This window comes from Phyllostomus hastatus, unplaced genomic scaffold (assembly GCF_019186645.2).
Source record: "Phyllostomus hastatus isolate PE091 unplaced genomic scaffold, TTU_PhHast_1.1 phas_contig_254, whole genome shotgun sequence".
NCBI lineage: Eukaryota > Metazoa > Chordata > Mammalia > Chiroptera > Phyllostomidae > Phyllostomus > Phyllostomus hastatus.
In genome coordinates, this window is record NW_025333810.1 from 3,199,671 (window position 1) to 3,219,490 (window position 19,820).

Sequence of the window (19,820 nt, forward strand, 5' to 3'; positions counted from 1 at the left end):
AGTTGAAACCTGCCTATAACGTCCATATGTATAACATAAAGCAGCAGAAGTTCAAATACTGTCAGCAAAATTTTGAGCCATGGGCCTATTTTCAAATATAAAACATAGTAAAATATTTTTAAATGCATTGACCTAGTAGGAGAGGCTTGCTCAACCCTCTTATTTTAAATCTGTTGAGTTCACTACTAGCACTTGGCTATTGTGAATTGTGCTGCTATGAAGATTGGGGTGCATAGGTTCTTTTGGATTGAGGTTTCAGAGTTCTTAGGATATAATCCTAGCAGCAGAATTGCTGGGTCAAAAGGCAGTTCCATTTTTAGTTTTCTGAGGAAATTCCCTAGTGTTTTCCACAGTGGTTGCACCAGTCTGCAATCCCACCAACAGTGCACTAGGGTTTCCTTTTCTCCACATCCTCTCCAATACTCATTGTTTGTTGCTTTGTTTATGATGGCCATTCTGACTGGTGTGAACTGGTATCTCATTGTGGTTTTAATCTGCATCTCTCTGATGGCTAGTGATACTGAGCATCTTTTCATATGTCTCTAGACTCTCTGTCTATCCTCCTTGGAGCTTTAACTGGAACCTAATCAACAAAACAAACAAGCAAGCAAAATATAACCAAAGACATTGAAATTAAGAATGAGCTGACAGTAACCAGAGGGGAGATGGGAAGGGATAATGGGGGGAAAAGGGTGAAGGGTTTATAGGAACAACTATAAAAGACACATGGACAAAAACAAGGAGGAGGGGTGGAATCAAGGGAGAGAAGTAGGGATGACTGGGGTGGTGGGGAGGGGGGAGGGGAAAAGTCAGAAAACTATACTTAAACAAAAATAAAATTCAAAAGTATCTAAATAAATAAGTAAATAAATCTGTTGAGTTCATATGACAGGGAGTATATATTACTCCATACCTGATCTTTGGCTGTATTTCTGAGATATCTCTTGCTAGTTTAGTTTTAGATACATCTTCCAGAAAAATTACATAATTGTTGAGTGTTTACAATGAGGCAGAACAAGTGGCAAAGAAGTAAACACAAACATCGCTGTACCAGCTCTTGTGGAGCTAAGTAATAAAGAAACACAACAATGACAAAATAAACATACATACTGTATATACTCATTTCAGAAATGTTTGTAAAATGTATATAGTTAATTTTTAAATTGAATTTATAAATATTTTTTAATTGATCTCACTGCTGACTATGTTTTCATATTCAATTGTTCGATCTGGGGATCCTTCACTAGTAGGCTCCTCCCTTCCTTGCTCCCACCTTTCCTCTTTTCTTTTCTTTCTTAAAAATTAATTCAAACTCAGTACATATACATCTACTTAATTTCATTGCCTATATTATATCCCATTTATGAACCTAAAATAATTGACTTAATTTCCCTAAAAATAAATAAATATTCATGAGATTTTTACTATTTCTAGTAATGTCCCATATACCAGGTCTTCCTGGAAAAAGTCCAGCCATTGTTAATAAAACAAGAACAGTTTACACAACATCGATGTAACCTGGTGGCCAAGGAGAGTGAACTGGAATGGGCATGTGTGACCAATAATGACTTCGCTGTACTAGTCAGCAAGGGTGGTAAATGCTGTTGAATGAGCACATGCACTGTGTGGCCATCACATTAAAAATGACTGAGTAGAGCAGTGAATCTGCATCAGATTTTGTGTTAAGCTTGAACATTCCTCTGCAGAAACTATTTGGATGATTCAGAAAACCACAGCAATGGGCAACTGGTGATTGGCAGCTTTGTCAGGACAATGCACCTGCTCGTGTGTTGCACCTCATGTAGAGATTTTTGGTGAAACATCAAATCACCCAAGTGACTCAGCCCCCCTACAGTCCAGATTTGACATGCTGAGGCTTCTGGCTTTTCCTAAAACTAAAATAGCCTTTGAAAGGGAAGAGATTTCAGACCTCCAATGAGATTCAGGAAAATGTGAAGGGACAGCTGATGGTGATGTGGAGAGCTGTGTGAGGTCCCAAGATGCCTCCTTTGAAGGACACTGAGGCATCATTGCCCTACAAACAATGTTTCTTGTATCTTGTATCTTCTTCAGTAAATGTCTTTATTTTTCATAGTACATAGCTGGATATGTTCTGGACAGACCTTGAATGTTGTGTGTGTGAATCCTAGTACATTGTACTAGTGTCTTCCCAGGATAAATTTCTAGAAATAAAATTGCTGGTTCAAAAGTACACTGATTTTGCCCTGGCTAATGTGGCTCAGTGGTTTGGTTCACAGGCCTGCAAACCAAAGGGTCACCAGTTCAATTCCCAGTCAGGGCACATGTCTGGGTTGCAGGCCAGGTTCCCAGTAGGGGGCATGTCAGAAGCAACCACACACTGATGTTCTCTCCTTCTTTTTCTCCCTCCTTTCCCCTCTCTAAAAACAAATAAATAAAATCTTTTTACTTTTTTTTTAAAAGTACACTGATTTTAAATTTGGTTGGTCTGTTAACATGCCTCACTCTGAAAAAATGTTATGCAATTTATACACTATTATTATGAAACTGTAACCATTTCTTCATTAAGCCATTTATTCATTTGTTCAACAAATAGTTATTGCATACTGATGATATGCCAGGCACAACTGTAGCTAATGGGGCATTGCAGTGAACCAGCCAGGAAAAGCTGCTTCCATACGAGAGCTTATATTCTAACAAATAATTAGTGAAGCTTGTCCCACAATACTTGATTTTATGACAGCCTTCTGGCCTAAAGAAAAAAAAATAGATTGGATTTTGAGAAAAAAAGTCCTCTGAGCTTTGCCATCATGTTCAAATAGATACTATGTCCTGGTGAGAACTGAAAATACACAAGATTTATCTATGAGTAAGGAGTCTTACTTAATTACTGGAAGTCATTATAATTATCTCACACATCTTATTTTTGCATAACATCAAGAGGTCAGTGAGAAAATTACACTCTGCTTTAGAGCCACAATTTGGCATTGTAGAAGCAGAATGCAATTGGAGATTATTTTGCCCTTAAAAATTCTCTAATAATTCTATTTTCTCCTTTCTCTTTACATTACACAGTATAATTTTGCATTGTTATTTTAATCATTATTTCTGTTTCATAATAATTCACATTGTATAAAATCTTATAGAGATAAATTTGAGGAATTAGTTTCAAAATTTATATACTACTATATTAGTTTCAAAATTTATGAATTGGCAATCTATACACATAGTTATAATACATGTTACATAAAAGATACATAGATTAAATTAAATGTTCTTTCCACCCAGACCCATACCTATCCTGGTTGCTGCTCTCAGTGTATTTCTTATGCATACTTCAAAAAATATTCTAAGCATATAACACCTAAATATAAGGTATATAAATTAATTTATCAGTCTAACCAACACACTCTTGAGTATAAAAGAGAATGCAAATGTTAATTATGCCAGGACAATAGGTGAAAATCAGAAATGTAGTGGGCAATCTGAAGTAAGTGGTCACCCTAACTGTACATCATATGTATTTTGGTAAAAGTATATTTTAATTTGATTTATATGGTATTATAGTGTACACTCTTCTTCATCTTCTTTTTCTCACAAAATGATATACTTGGGGTACATTTCCAGATGGTAATCCATAAAATTACTAATTTTTTATCATGTCTACATGGACACATCATTGCTTTCCCTGTCGGTAATTAGATTATTTCCATATTTTACTATATAAACAATAGTGTATTGAACAGTCTTATGTATAGGTCATTTTGCTTATGTAAATTTGCTTATTTGCAAATATACCAGTATGGCAAATTGTTAGAATTGTTGGGTTAAAAGCTATGTGTATACTTTTTTTAAATTTTTATGGACATTGCCAAAGTTTCAGCTTACAAAGTTCTGACAGCCATGTGTGAATTTGCTTTTCTCCTCTAATGCTTGCCAGTACAGTGCATTATCAGAATTTGTTATATATTAATTTGTTAATATTGGAAAATGTATCATTAATTTTTATGCAACCTTCATTTAAGAACTATTTTAAAATCCTTTTGCCCATTTTTAAATGAAATTGTTGACCTTTATCTTATTGATTTTTAGACATTTTGCATTAATATGAATTCTCATCTATTCAGACATGGATGGAATAATTGATACCCACATTTTGAATGCATCTTTATTTTGGCAATCTTGATTTTCCATCAAAAGAAATTTTAGTGCCCTAAAAGATTTTGTTCCTGAAGTCATCTGAGGACTCATGTAGGCATTGGAGATGGAATACAACAAGATGTTTTATGATGAATGACTACATATCTTCATGTCTTTCATCCATGTACATATCAATCATTTATTTAGCAGTAACTTTGTAGCAGACTGTACCAGGTGCTATAAGCAAAATTTTGAGATGACCCTTAGCTGTTTTCTAGTGAGCTGTTAGTAGGTTATGCTTTGGAATACACAACCTCAAACCCTTAATCGCTTGGAACAACAAAACGCATTTCTTGATTGTGTTACATAAAAGCAGTAGCAGCTGCAATTCAGTTGTATCTCTACCCTGGTAGTCTTTGAAGGGCCTTTTTCATTCCTGCAACCAGGTAACAGCCTGTATTTGGAGTATGCTGTTCTCATGGCAGAAGGGAAAAGGGAGAAGTATTGAACAATATTGTCATTCTTAAAGTATTTTCCTCAGTTTGGTATACTGATTAATTCTGCACATGTTTTGCTGTCCAGAGCAAGTTACACTGTAAAACCAGAAGTCAACAGGGTGAGGGAATATGCTCCTCCCATACAGAGGTATTATACATCACATGACAACGGACAGAGTTACAGAATTCTCTTACAAATAACAACAAACAATTGAGAAGAATATTGTAATCTAACATAGACAATGCTTTTGGCCATAAATGTTCACTTCCTACTTTAATATAGTAAAACATCCTCATCTGCTTCCTTAGGAGATGCCCAAAAGTCCTATCAAATCATACTGTAAGGCTCAGTGTCCAAGATCTTGATACAGATTTCACTTGTTCCAGATATAAACCTCTTTTTTAATGCTTAATAAATGTATTTTTATGGTGGTAGAAATGCATAACATTAAATCTCAACAAACTTTTAACTGTACAGTATAACATTGTTAATAAAGTATAAGAACAGTATAAAACAATGTTGTACATGGAATCTCTAGAATATTTTTATCTTGCATGACTGAAACTTCATAAGCATTAAGCAGCAACTCTCTCCATTTTCCCATCCCTCTACTGCCTGGCAAACACCAATCTACTTCCCCTTTCAATGAATTCAGCTACTTTAGATACCTCATTTAAGCGCAATCATAAGTATTTGTCCTGTGACTGGCTTATTTCACTTAGCAAAATGTTCTCAAGTTCCATCCATGTTTTAGCCATATAGGATTTCCTTCTTTTTATGGCTGAGTAATATTTCATTGTATGTACACAATACATTCTCCTTTTATTTATTTTTAGGGAGGGAACAGGAAGGAGAAAGGGAGAGGAACATCAAATATGTGGTTGCCTACTGGGGACCTGGCCCATAACCTAGGCATGTACCCTGACTGGGAATTGAACCATCAACCCTTTGGTTCACAGGCTGGCGCTCATTCCACTGAGCAACACCAGCCAGGCACAACACATTTTCTTTATTCATTCACCAATTAATGATTATTAGGTTGTTTTCAACTCTAGACTATTAATAAACATGAGAGTATAAATATCTCTTCAAGATCTTGATTTCAATTATCTTAAAGAAAATACCTAGAAATTGATGGCTAAATCATACTTTTAATTTTTAATTGTTACCATTTTGAGAAACCTCCATACATTCTTTGATTTCAATTTATTATTTTTATTTTTTCAATTATAGTTTACATTCAATGTTACCTTGTATTAGTTTCAGGTATACAGCATAGTAATTAGACAATCATGTACCTTACAAAGCGTTCCCCCTGATACTTCCAGTACCCACATGGCACCATATGTAGCTATTACAATATTTTTACTATATTTCCTATGCTATACTTTATATCCTCATAGCCACTTTCTAATTACCAATCTGCGCTTCTCTCTTTCGTCACCTTTTCCACCCAGACCTCCAACACTTCTCCTGTCTGGCATCCGTCAGTCTGTTCTCTGTACCTATGAGTCTGTTTCAGTTGTTTATTCACCTATATTGTTCTTCAGAATCCACATATAAGTGAAATCATATGGTATTTGTCTTTCTCTGACTGACTTATTTCACTTAGCATAATACCTCTAGGTCTGTCCATGCTGTTGCAAATGGCAAGATTTCATTCTTTTTTTTATGGCTGAGTAATATGAGTAGTATTTCATTGTATATATATGCCACCAGTCTTTTATCCATTTGTCTATTGATTGGTACTTGGGTTCTTTCCATATCTTGACTATTTTAAATAATACTACAATGAACATAGAGGTACATGCATTTTTTTCAAATCAGTGTTTGGGTTTCTTTGGATATATAACCAGAAGTGGGATAACTGGATTATAAGGCAGTGCTATTTTTAATTTTTGGAGGAACCTCTGTACTTTTTTCCTCAGTGACTATACCAATCTCATTCCCACCAAGAGTACATGAGGTTTTCCTTTTCTCCACATCCCAACCAACACTTGTTTCTTAATTTACTAATGATAGACATTCTGACTGGTGTAAGGTGGTATCTCATTGTGGTTTTAATTTGCATTTCCTGATGATGTGTGACATGGAGCATCTTTTGATATGTCTTTTGGGCATCTGTATGTCCTCTTTGGAGAAGTGTCTATTCAGGGCCTTTGTCAATTTTTAATTGAATCATTTGGGAGTTGTTTGATGTTGAGTTGTATGAGTTCCTTATAAATTTTAAATAACCTTTTATTGGATATATCACTGCTGAACATTGTCTTCAATTCAGTGGGTTGTCTTTTTGTTTTATTGATAGTTTCCTTTGCTGTGCAAAAAATTTTTAGTTTGTCATAGTCACATTTGTTTATTTTCCATTTGTTTTTCTTGCCCAAGGAGATATATCTGAAAAAAATAAGAAAAGTATTCAAGATTGTACTGCCTATGTTTTCTTCTAGGATTTTTATGGTTTCAAGCCTTACATTTAAGCCTTTAATCCATTTTTAATTTATTTTTGTATACATTGTAAGAAGGTGGTCTACTTTCATTTTTTGCATATATCTGTCCAGTTTGCTACCACTATCGACTACACTGTTTTTACTTTATTGTATGTTCTTGTCTCCTTTCTCAAATATTAATTGACTATATATGCACAGGTTGTTTCTGGGTTCTCTATTTTGTTCCATTGGTCTATACATCTGCTTTTATGCCAGTACCAACCTATTTGATAACCTTGACATACAATTTTGATATACAATTAAGATATTAGCATGATATCTCTAACTTTATTCTTCTCAAGATTGCTATTGCTATTAGGGGTATTTTGTGTTTTCATATAAGTTTTTGGATTATTATTTTAGTTCTGTGAAATATGCCATTGATATTTTGATAGGAATTTTGTTGAATCTATAATTCTTTGGGTACAATGGACATTTTAATGGTGTTAATTCTTCTTATAACTGAGAAAGGATATACTTTTATTTCTATCTTCTTTAATTTCTTTAGTGTCTTATTTTGCAAGTACAAGTCTTTTACCTCTTTGTTACATATATCCCTAAGTATTTTTTATGCAATTTTAAATTGGATTGTTTTCTTAGTTTCCCTTTCTGATAGTTCATTTTCAGTGTATTAAAATGCAACCAATTTTGCCTTGGCCAGAGTGGCTCAGTTGGTGGGGGCATTGCCTCATAAATCAAAAAGTTGTGAGTTCAATTCCTGGTCTGGGCACGTACCCAGGTTGCAGGTTCAATCCCAGGCTGGGGTGTGTATAAGAAGGTAACCAATAAATATTCTCTCACACATCATGGTTTCTCTCTGTCTCCCTTCCTCTTTCTCTAAATTCGTGAAAAAAAATGTCCTTTGGTGAGGATAAAAAAAAAAAAATTTAATGCAACCAATTTCTGAGTAGTTATTTTCTGACCTTGGGCTGGTTCACCCCTCTTTAGGCAACCTGGACCCCCGCTTCCGGGAGGTCACCATACTGATGCCGAACTTAGTGTGGACACCCGATGGGCATAGAGCACTGCAGCTCAGAACTCCTGGGCTCAAGCGATCCTCCTGCCTCAGCCTCCCGGGTAGTTGGGACTACAGGCGCGTGCCACCGTGCCTGGCCAGAATAGTTATTTTCTGTCCTAGAACTTTACTGAATTTATGTATCATTGTAGTAATTTTTTGGTGGAATCTTTAGTGTTCTCTATATACAGTAGAATGTCATCTGCAAAGATGTTCTACTTCTTCCTTTCCATATGGATGCCTTTTATTTCTTCTTTTTGTCTGTTTGCTGTGACTAGGACTTCCAGTACTATGTTAAATAAGAGTGGTGAATATGGACCCTGTCTTTTTGCTGATCTTAAGAGAAATGTTTTTAGTTTTCCCCATTCAGTATGATGTTAGCTGATGGCCTTTATTATGTTGAGATGTTTCCTCTGTTCCCATTTTGATAAAAATGTTCCCATTTTTTAAAATGATAAATTAGTGCTGAATTTTGTCAAATGCTTTTCCTGCATCTATTGAAATGATCATATTTTTATTCTTAATTTTATTTATGTGTTATGTTGGAGTGTGAATCTCCTTGAAACAGAGATCTCAGTTTGAAAAGTCAGGTTATCTACACACACATGCCTCCAACACATACACACTCCACAACATGGAATAGGGACCAATTAATCATACAGCCAATCCTCCTTCAGATAAAAAAAAAGACAAAAAAATAGAGTTACCGTTCCATAAGAATGCTGATGCTAAATTTGGAATATAGGTAATATTATTCTACTCCCTGACAGTATCTCCAAATGTTGTTGTTTTTTTCTCCCTTCCTTTTAGTTTGCCTTCTGAGGGCCCATTCTTATCCACTATTCCCTTTCTTCACATCAGAAGAAAGCCTTGAAGAATATACTCACTTCAGTTTGCCACCAGCATGTAGACTATTAGGTACTCAGAAATAGTTTTAAATTTTGCAGCCTTTCTTTTTTGACATAAAGTGTTGTAGCTGTTTAATGACTTGATTTTTTTTTCTATTTATTTCCAGTCCATGTGCCAATAATCAAATCAACAATTCTTTTTGAAGATAGGAATCACTCTCTCTCTTCCTCTTCCTTACATATTTGCATTTGTGAAGCCATCCATTCTATCAAAGTTAAAACAATAACTACCCTTCTAATTCCCAAACAGTAGACAATTTTTTCTTTGAAGGGGTAATGGGGTAATCATGGGGTGGTTGAATTTAGCATTTGTCAGTGTTAGTGTTTTTCAAAAATAACACATAATCCTTACCTCCCTCACCATGCATCCAATCATAACCAGAGACTCAGAGTTGGCCTTTGGAAACCATCCTGAATTCCATGTATATGAGTGTCATGATGGCAATGAGAAGGAGAAACCAGAAGCAGCAACTCAAAAAGGGAACTCATACTGAGATTAGGTGGTTTTGAGAAAAGGTCTCAAGAAATATTGCTTAGGAATTCATCATTTTTAAAAAGTTTTAACTATTGATACCTTTGTTCTTTGTATATTCAAGTAGTTAGAGATGAGTATTATGTTAGATGGGCTTATAAAATCAGTTCTTAGTCATGTAGGCACCAGTTGTTAGCTGACTTCTCCAAAATGGGAAAATTAGAGAACATAAATGCATAGCTAAGGATTTTTCTCCTGTAAGTTCTGGCTAGCAGAAGAAGAATTTTTAAGGGGATGCCATGTATCAGTATCCATCATATTAAACAATTGAGAAAGTTTTCGTATACTATAAACAACATGAAACTCTTGGGTATTTTTGATGGCATTTATTTTCCTCATCACTACTAAAATCACTATACATTTTTTGTCTCTTTCCTCCATCAATATTTATTGAGTGGTTTACTCTTTGTCAAGGACTGGTATTCACTTCAGATGAGGAATGTAAAATGCAAAACTCCTTACATATTCTGGAGTAAAAAAAGAATGACTAGATAAGCAGGACATTAAAAACAGGGTGCACATTAATCAGGAACAATCTGAGTGCTGAAAGGCAAAAAGATGCTCCTGGGGAATATGGGAATAATTAGCAGAGAAAGTGCCTAACAGAGTCTTCAAGAAGAAAGAGTAAGAAGGTAGGTACTGTGTGTGGAGATGACAGCAATGCAAGCACAATGAGAGTGAGAAGATAAGGACGCTGCGAATGCACTGACATTCCTGTAGCTTAATTTTCTAAAAGGGAGACCTGAGTCCCAGACTGGAGAGCCTTGTGAAAATTATATATGTGTAATGTGTGTGTATACAAATATGCATACATATATACACACAATTTTGTGTTTGTTTAAATGTGGTTTGATCAGATGAGGGACTTAAAGCAATAAACCTGATAGGACTGGAAAAGGGATTGGCCTGATTGGTGCTGGCTCAGGAAGACCAGACTATTGCAGGGTTTTGGCAAACAAAGGACTGAAATAAGATTGTGGCCACTTTCTTTTAAACATTATTTTTAAATATTTTAAGCATTTTTAATAAAATAATTATTTCTCCTGATTTTACTAAAAATGTTAATATAACTTTCTGTTTCTACCATGTTTCTGAATTAACAAAACTAGAGTTTCAATGTTGTTTTGCTTGAATTGTGCCATAGGCAAATGTACATGATGCGGCTAGAGTTGGTTTACAGTTTGAGTACAGAAAATACACGAATTTATTCTTCTATTACTATTTATAAATCATTGTGTCATTTTTCATACAAACCACTGTAAACCTACACTCTCCCACCCTGTGTAACTATGTTAATAGAGTGTAATTGATAGATACAAATGCACAGCTCCTCTAATTAATTCATATGAAGAGAATGACAAATGTTTGAAATACTTCATGTAAACTATTAAAGCCCAACAAGCCAATGGTTACAATTTTTAATTCAGATGGCCATTTGTATTTAAGAAGGACACACAATAAGATGGAGGAAAATTTATTAAAAATACCCACTGAAGCAGGGACCAAATCCAATGATTTTACTACCCTAATAAATGTAACCTCACATAAGAGCTCTCACTATATGCTGTTCTAGACAGGAATTTTGATGGAGCCAAATTAATTTGCAATAAATCTGCCAGAATCCACTCAAAATATTCTCCTAATTAATCAGAATAGGAATAAATGAATTGAAAAATGTTATTATCTCATGAAAGAAATCTTATTAATTTCTAGGATTACTTAGCTAATTTGTCTGTCTTTACCCTGGCATACCCATCAGTCTTTGCCTTTCAAGTCAGTTAAAAATGTTCGGATTACCTGAGATGACGAGATTGTAAAACACTTTCTGAAACACCAAATAAATATGATTCTTAGCTAGCTTGTATTTATTTGTTCAAGCACACTTGATGTTGTGGTATAATTCATCTCTCTATTAAATACACTAAAATAGTTACCTCTGTACTTCTGTAATCTTTAAATGACTTTTGTCCTTTCAGAAAACTTTCATTTACTTTTTACTGCTGACTCTTCCTTGTAATAATTCCTTTTAATCTCTTCTTTAACAATTTCCAGTGGATGTTTCTAGAACACTTTCAACAATATTTTAAATGTCCTTTACATATAGCAATTAAACCTCATTGAGGCATAACAATCTAAAGCTTTACAGCAATTATGAGCATTTTGTGAAACAAAGACAACCTTCCATTTGATGGTACACAAACTGGCATTATTTTTCTAGGAAGAGGAAGCACATTCCACCCCCTTTGGTGAGAATTTGACCTTAATAATTGTGCCTTCATTGCCTTTTCTGTGCTTTTCAGAGGTTAGACATCATGTTTTTTCTCTAAACCTCTGAAGGAAAAAATCTTTTAAATCCCCATGAGTTTTCCAAAGTGCAGAGCATGGAAAAGGTAGGAGAGATATGACTGTATTGGAGAAACATGCAGACACGGCCTCAGCTAAATGATCAAGGCTAACATCTTTGGTGCTAAATTATTTTGCTTGTGCCTATCTTTGAGAATATATGATGAGAGTGGCACTTCGCCCTTATATTCTTCTCCCTAAAATGTTATCACCCCAGTCTAACGATGGGCAGAAAACAAACAAACAAATAAAAAACAGAAAATATTAGCCTAACTCAAACTGAGGGGCATTCTACAAAAAACCTGACCAGTACTCCTTAAATGTGTCAACATTACCTTAAACAAGGGAGGTTTGAGCAACTGTCACCGAACAGAGGATGCTAAGTAAACATAATGATCAAATGCAATGTAGTATCTTGGATGGGATTTCTGGGACAGAAGAAAAGGGCATTAGGGAGAAACTAGGGAAATCCAGATAACATGTGGAGTTTAGTTAAAGGCAATTGTTACTAGAGAAAGTTCAATTGCTTATAAAATTTTGATAAATAAAAGAGAACTAAAAAGCTTATACATTATTAAAGATTGCATCTTACATAAAGTAAGGATGTAGTAAATAAAATGGCAAAGTTTAGTGTTGCTCACTGAATGTTTCTGATTCCCAGCCTTTCAAGCACAGTATACACTTCCTTGAAACTTATCATTTCAGGAAACCAACTGAGTTGTTCTGGACAAGACATTTTATGTGTAGATGATTTGTAACACTGCTTGGCCAAATGTTCAATTGGTGTACAAATTGCCAGAGGTTTATTTTTTTCTGACAAAGTGACCAACAATATGCCCAATTGTGATTCTGAAGTTACAATGAAGAGAGTTGTTTTGATGGTTATTATTTGTTTTTGCATGATAAAAAATGGGAAAATTAAAAAAACCCACAAAACAAAATTTTTGTCATAAGTCACTGAGGATGTAGAGTTGTTGGTTACAGAGTGACTTATGCTTACAGAGTGACAATGAAATTTTTTTTTTTTAATGAGGGAACACTATACAGTTCTAGTCCCACATACTTGGCTATTTTTTAAAAGATTTTATTTACTTATTTTTAGAGGGGCAGGAGAAAGACGGAGAGAAAGAGAAACATCAATGTGTGGTTGCCTCATACATGCCCCCTACTGGGCTCCTGGCCCATAACCCAGGCATGTGCCCTGACTGGGAATTGAACCAGCAACACTTTGGTTTGCAGGCCAGCATTCAATCCACTTAGCTATTCCAGCCAGGGCAGACTGCTATTTTAACTGGACTCACTGAACAAACTAAATGATTTTTCCTTCACAATTGATTATATGGGGGGGGGGGAGGCATTCATTTTAAGCTTTAAAAAGTATACATTTAGTTTTTAAACATTAGAGATAATATTCCAGCTACAATATTATCAGAACCTATGCTAAAGACCAACATTGAACTAATACCAATATTTCTTCAAATAATAGCATTTAAAATACTTTAATAGCTAGGACCCATGTATATTTAAAATTAAATAAACAAGATTAGCATTTCCTTCAAAGAAATATTTTGTAAATTATTCTCTTCTACCAAAATCTCTCTTGCCTTATCTTTATCCATTGTGGGGTCCAGACAAGTTACTCCAAGATGTGCTTCTGTGGTATGAGGGCTTTTTTGTTTTGTTTTAACATTTTTTAACTGTTGTTCAAGTACAGTTTTCTGCCTTTTCCCTCCACCCCTCCCTACCACCCCAGCCCTCCCACCTCCCTCAGGACTGTTTTGAGCTAAAGACAGCTTTAACACAGGCACAGGAGAAACTTTTGCACCCAAATCTTAACTGCCAGAAAAATTTGAATTACAGGCCTTGTCCATGAGAAGTTATTAGTGACCTTTTTGACCTACCTACATGGCAGGGACAACTTTTATCTACTAACCCTCTGGTCTTCTTATCACCCTGCAATGTCTCTTTGAAGCCCCCACAGCACATTACTTTATCCCTAGATCAGAATGTCTTCTATACATCAATTCCTCTTTCTTTATATGAATCTCTACTGCATGTGGGGTCTCTAACTCTCTTGTATGTGGGATTTCCATACATATGTATGTATTAAATTTGGTTATTTTCTCTTGCTAGGTTGTTTCAAGTTTATTGGATTAGATTAGCGAAAAGAACATTGAGGATAGAAGAAATTTTGTTATTTCCCCATACCATCCATACTATTTACCTCTTTTAAGATTCTTTTATTTATTTATTTATTTTATTATTGTTCTATTAAAGTTGTCCCAATTTTCCCCATATTGCACTCCCATGCCCTGTCCAAACCCATCCTTTAAAAAGGAGGACCCCTATCATCTCATCTTTCTTATTCACAGATAGACCATATCTCTGAACTCCTATAATACAAGATGTATTAGAAAGTTCATTTATATTCTCTAATTTTATCATTATCTATAATTATCTATAATAATCTTAACTCATTAAACAAACACATCAAATAGCAACATCAGAGATTTAGGAAATGTTTTTCATAGTTTATCTTTTCTGATTACTTCAGATGGCCCTGGGTACTTGGCTAATATTCAATAAAACTATTTTTAAAATTAGAAGAGTCAAGTCTGACTTAAAATACACATTTTCCATGAAAATTTTATAAACTGGTTTTATTTACTTGGATAAGCCTTCTACTTTACATAATATCTTCAATATTTTTATCTATGTATTTACAGAATATCAATTCAAATATGTTAACTGTGAAATCAATTAGTTTTACTTACACAGACATTATCTTTTCTAACTTTTGCACTCAAGCATATTTGCTAAATCTTTACTAAATGCTTTGAATTCTATAGAAGCCCTAATTACTTAATATAGGAATATATATGAGTCTAACAAGAAGCAGATTAGCCAACAAACTCTTTATATGAGTAGGTTGATTTTTATTTGAAAGACAAATTTAACTTCAACATGTATGCTTTATCAATTAATTTTTATAAAGACAAAAAACTTAAATTTAGGCATAACAGAAAAGAAGGAATCACAGTCTCTCAAAGACATGTGGAAAGTGTTTCAATTTATTTAGTTATCAGAGAAAAACAAAACCACAATTAAATTCCAATAAAAATTCACCAAATTCATAAACACTTATTTTTAAATATATTTTATTGACTGTGCTATTATACTTGTCCTATTTTTTCTCCCCTTTACCCTCCTTCTCCATGCAACCCCACCCTCCAGCAATCTCCCCTTTAGTTCATGTCCATGGTTTGTACATGTAAGTTCTTTGGCTTCTCCATTTCTATATTATTCTTTTTATTTTAAAACATGTACTTTTTAAAAAAGATTTTATTTATTTATTTTTAGAGAGGGAAGGGAGGGGGAGAGAGAGAGAGAGAGAGAGAGAGAGAGAGAGAGAAACATCAATGTGCGGTTGCTGGGGGCCATGGCCTGCAACCCAGGCATATGCCCTGACTGGGAATCGAACCTGCGATGCTTTGGTTCACAGCCCATGTTCAATCCACTAAGCTACGCCAGCCAGGGCTTCTATACTATTCTTAACCTTCCTCTGTCAATTTTGTGACTATTATGCTTCTTATTCCCTGCACCTTTTCCCTCCATTCTCCCCATCCTGTTCCCCACTGATAACCCTACAAGTGATCTCCATTCCTGTGATTCTGTTACTGTTGTAGTTGTTTGCTTAGTTTTTGTTTTTTGTTTTTTGTTTTAGGTTCAGTTGTTGATAGTTGTGTTTGCTGTCATTTTACTGCTCACAGTTTTAGAAATAGAAATATTTCTTAGATAAGTCCCTTTAGCATTTCATATAATAGAGGCTTGGTGATGATGAACTCCTTTAACTTGACCTTATCTGGGAAGCACTTTATGTGCCCTTCCAATCTAAATGAGAGCTTTGCTAGAGTAATCTTGGATGTAGGTCCTTGCCTTTCACGACTTTGAATACTTCTTTCCAGCCCCTTCTTGCCTGCAAGATTTCTTTTGAGAAATCAGCTGATAGTCTTATGGGTACTTTTTTGTAGGTAACTCTCTCCTTTCCTCTTGCTGCTTTTAAGATTCTTGCCTTATCTTTAATCTTGGCTAATGTAATTATGAGGTGCCTTCATGTTTTCCTATTGGGTCCTATTTCTTTGGGACCCTCTGAGCTTCCTGAACTTCCTGGAAGTCTATTTCCTTTGCCAGATTGGGGAAGTTTTCCTTCATTATTTTTTCAAATAAGTTTTCAATTTCTTGCTCTTCCTCTTCTCTTTCTGGCACCTCTATAATTTAGATGTGGGAACATTTGAAGTTGTCCTGGAGGTTTCTAAGCCTCTCCTCATTTTTTTGAATTCTTGCTTCCTCATTCTGTTCCATTTGGATATTTATTTCTTCCTTCTGCTCCATATCATTGATTTGAGCACTGGTTTCCTTCCCTCACTGTTGGTTCCCTGTATGTATATTTTCCTTTATTTCACTTTGTGTAGCCTTCATTTCTTCCTTTACTTTCAAACTGAACTCAATCAATTCTGTGAACATCCTGATTAACTGTGCTTTGAACTCTGCATCACATAGGTTGTGTATTTTTTGTTGCTTAGTTCTTTTTCTGGAGTTTTGATATGTTCTTTCATTTGGGCCATATTTCTTTGTCAAGGCACACCTGTAACATTGTGAAGGATGGAGCCTTAGGTATTGCAAGGCAACCCACAGTGCTATGTTTTGGTGCTGTCTGTGGCATCGCTGTTCTATGTACAATGTTCCTTTTTATCTATGTACATCTTCTTATCTTCTTCAGTAAACATCTCCATTCTTCATATTACATGGTTGAATACCTTCTAAACAGACTGTGTGTGTGTATTCTTTCTCTATATACTGAGATAGAGTTAGATGGAGAAAGAATATTCATACATACATACATACATACACACACACACACAACTATTTCCTATTGTTTTGTTTCTCTGGAGACACTTTTAACACAGGTAGTATACAACAACATGCAGTAAACTCACAATATATAACACAGAAAGCAATTCACACTATTATACACAGTATGGGTTCATCAAAAAGAGTCTAAAACCAGGCAAACTAAAACAATGCTGTTAATAAATTAAAAAGATAAGCAAGGAAACTGAAATTATTGTAACAGAGATGGGAAGAGTTATCATTTCTGCAGGAAGAAATATTTAGGGCAGAATCATACAAGAGTTTCAAAAGTGCTAGAAATATTATTTTTGGAACACAAGATGGTGATACAGGTATTCATTAATAGTTACCACTTAAAAACTACACATATATTTTATGTACTCTTGTGTACACATGATATTTCAGACAGTAGTAAAATCAACCAAATTCAAATTTTACACAACAAAAAGGGGTAGCAGAGAATAGAAAAAAATAAGAATATAGAGAAAAGAATTGGCTTATTTTTCTAGGATCTCAATAAAATACATACTGTCTAAATATTCTTGATTTAGTTCAAAAATTATAAAGGTATAAACAAGTGAGATTGACTTCTACAATAAAGAGACAAGATACCTGAAGAGCCACAGCACAGACAGCTTAGTTTGTTTCATTATGCTTTTTATTATATTGGCATATACAGTTATATAAGGTGGCTTATGATACTAAGACCATCAGGTTAGTAAATGACTTCGGTATTGACTACAGCTTTTTGAAATTAAGTGATTAGTGAGTTAAAGTGAAAATAAAATAAATAAATAAAATAGGAAAGAAATAAAGAAATGCTCCTTAACATTTTATGTAGTCATCATAAGATAGTAATCTTTGCCATAATATCATTTTGTTACACATAGGTTATACTCCCTATTTAAAAAAGAACTAGACATTGTATAATACTCATTTTTGTACTAGCTATAAAAGGTTTTATATTTATAATAATTTTTTTTGGAGCTGGAATTACAGGTAATCTCCTCATCTTAGGTTTATATGTGTTGTTCCATAGGTGGTCAGTACTTAACTCCCAAAGGCTTCATTAAGAATCCAGGAGAAGTTTAGACCTAAGTTAAGACACATTTAAAAAAAATCAAGTAAAACTTAAAATGTCATTTGAAGCCCATTTACTTTTTTCACCTACTTAAGCCAATGAAACTTGTGAATTTTCTACTGCATAACCATTTCTTTTTTTATTTTAATGTATTTTTCCATTACCATTTAACCCCTTTATACACCCTCCCCACGGCAATCATCACACTGTTGTTCATTTCCACAAGTCCTTTTTCAATTTTGCTCATTCCCTCTACCACCAAACCCCCCCCCCCCACCAATAGCAGTCATCCTGCTTTTATCTATGAGTCTGTCTCTATTTTGCTTGTTAGTTCAGTTTGTTCATTGGATTCTACATTTAAGTAAAATCATATAGTATTTGTCTTTCTTTGACTGGCTTTTTCACTTAGCATAATATTCTCCAGGTCCATACTTGCTGTCACAAGGGGTAAAATCTTCTTCTGTTTTACAGTTGAATAGTATCTCATTGTGCAAATATCCCACAGTCATTTTTCCCTTCATCTGCTGGTGGACACTTACGATGCTTCCATACATCAGTGATTGTAAATAACACTAAAAATGAACATAGGAGTGCCTATGTCCTTACAAATTAGTATTTTTTTATTATTTCCAGAAGTGAGATGACTGAGTCAATGGCAAGTCCATTTTTAATTGTTTGTAGTATCCCCATACTGCTCCCACAGTGCTTGCATGCATCAGCCTGCATTCCCACCAACAGTGTAAAAGGGTTCCCCTTTCTCTACAACCTTGCCAGCACTTGTTGATTTATTGATATAGCCATTCTGACAGGCATGAGGTGATATCTCATTGTGGCTTTAATTTTCATTTTTCTGATGATTAATGACATTGAGCATCATTTCCATATATCTTTGGAGAAGTCCTCTTTGAAGAAGTGTCTGTTCAGGTCCTTTGTCCATTTTTTAAATTTGGTTGTTGGGTTTTTTTTATGTGGAGTTTTGTTAAGTTCTTTATAAATTTTGGGTATTAACTCCCTTTCAGATGTGTTTGCAAATATGTTCTCCTATTCTGTGGGTTGTCTTTCTATTTTGTTGATGGTCTCCTTTGCTTTGCAAAAACTTTTAGTTTGATGTAGTCCCATTTGTTTATATTTTCATTTCCCTTGCCTGGGTAGATAGATAAAATACTGCTAAGAGCAATGTTTGAGATTTTAGTGTCTATGTTTTCTTCTAGAATTTTTATGGGTTTGGATTTAATATTTAAGTCTCTAATCCATTTTGAATTTATTCTTTTGTGTGGTATAAGAAGGAATAAAAACCCACTTGTACATGGTGTCTGATATGTTTGATGTATTGCTGTATTCAGTGTGCTAATATTTTGTTGAGAATTTTAGCATCTAGTTTCTTCAGGGATATAGGTCTGTAATTTTATTTTTGCGCTGTCTTTATCTGGTTCTGGAATTAAGATAGTGCTGGTCTTATAAAATGACTTTGGGAGCTTTTCCTCTGCTCAAATTTTTTTGAAATAGTTTGAGAAAGACAGGTTTTAGTTCTTCCCAAAATGTTTGATAATATTCACCTGTGAAGATTTGGTCCAAGGCTTTTGTTTGTTGGGGATTATTTTATTACTGTTTCAATTTCACTAGGTGTAACCTGTCTATTCAGATTCTCTGATTCTTCCTGATTTATTTTTGGAAGATTGTATGTTTCTAGGAATTTATCCATTTCATCCAGGTTGTCCAATTTGTTAGCATATAGTTGTTCATACTATTTTCTTACAGTTTTTTGTATTTTGTTTTTGCTGTCAGTTTTTATTTCTCCTCTTTCATTTATGATTTTATTTATTGGGTCCTTTCTCTTTTTCTCTTGATGAGTCTGGTTAAAGGTTTGTCAATCTTGTTTATCTTTTCAAAGAACAAGCTCTTGGATTCACTGATATTTTGTATCATCTTT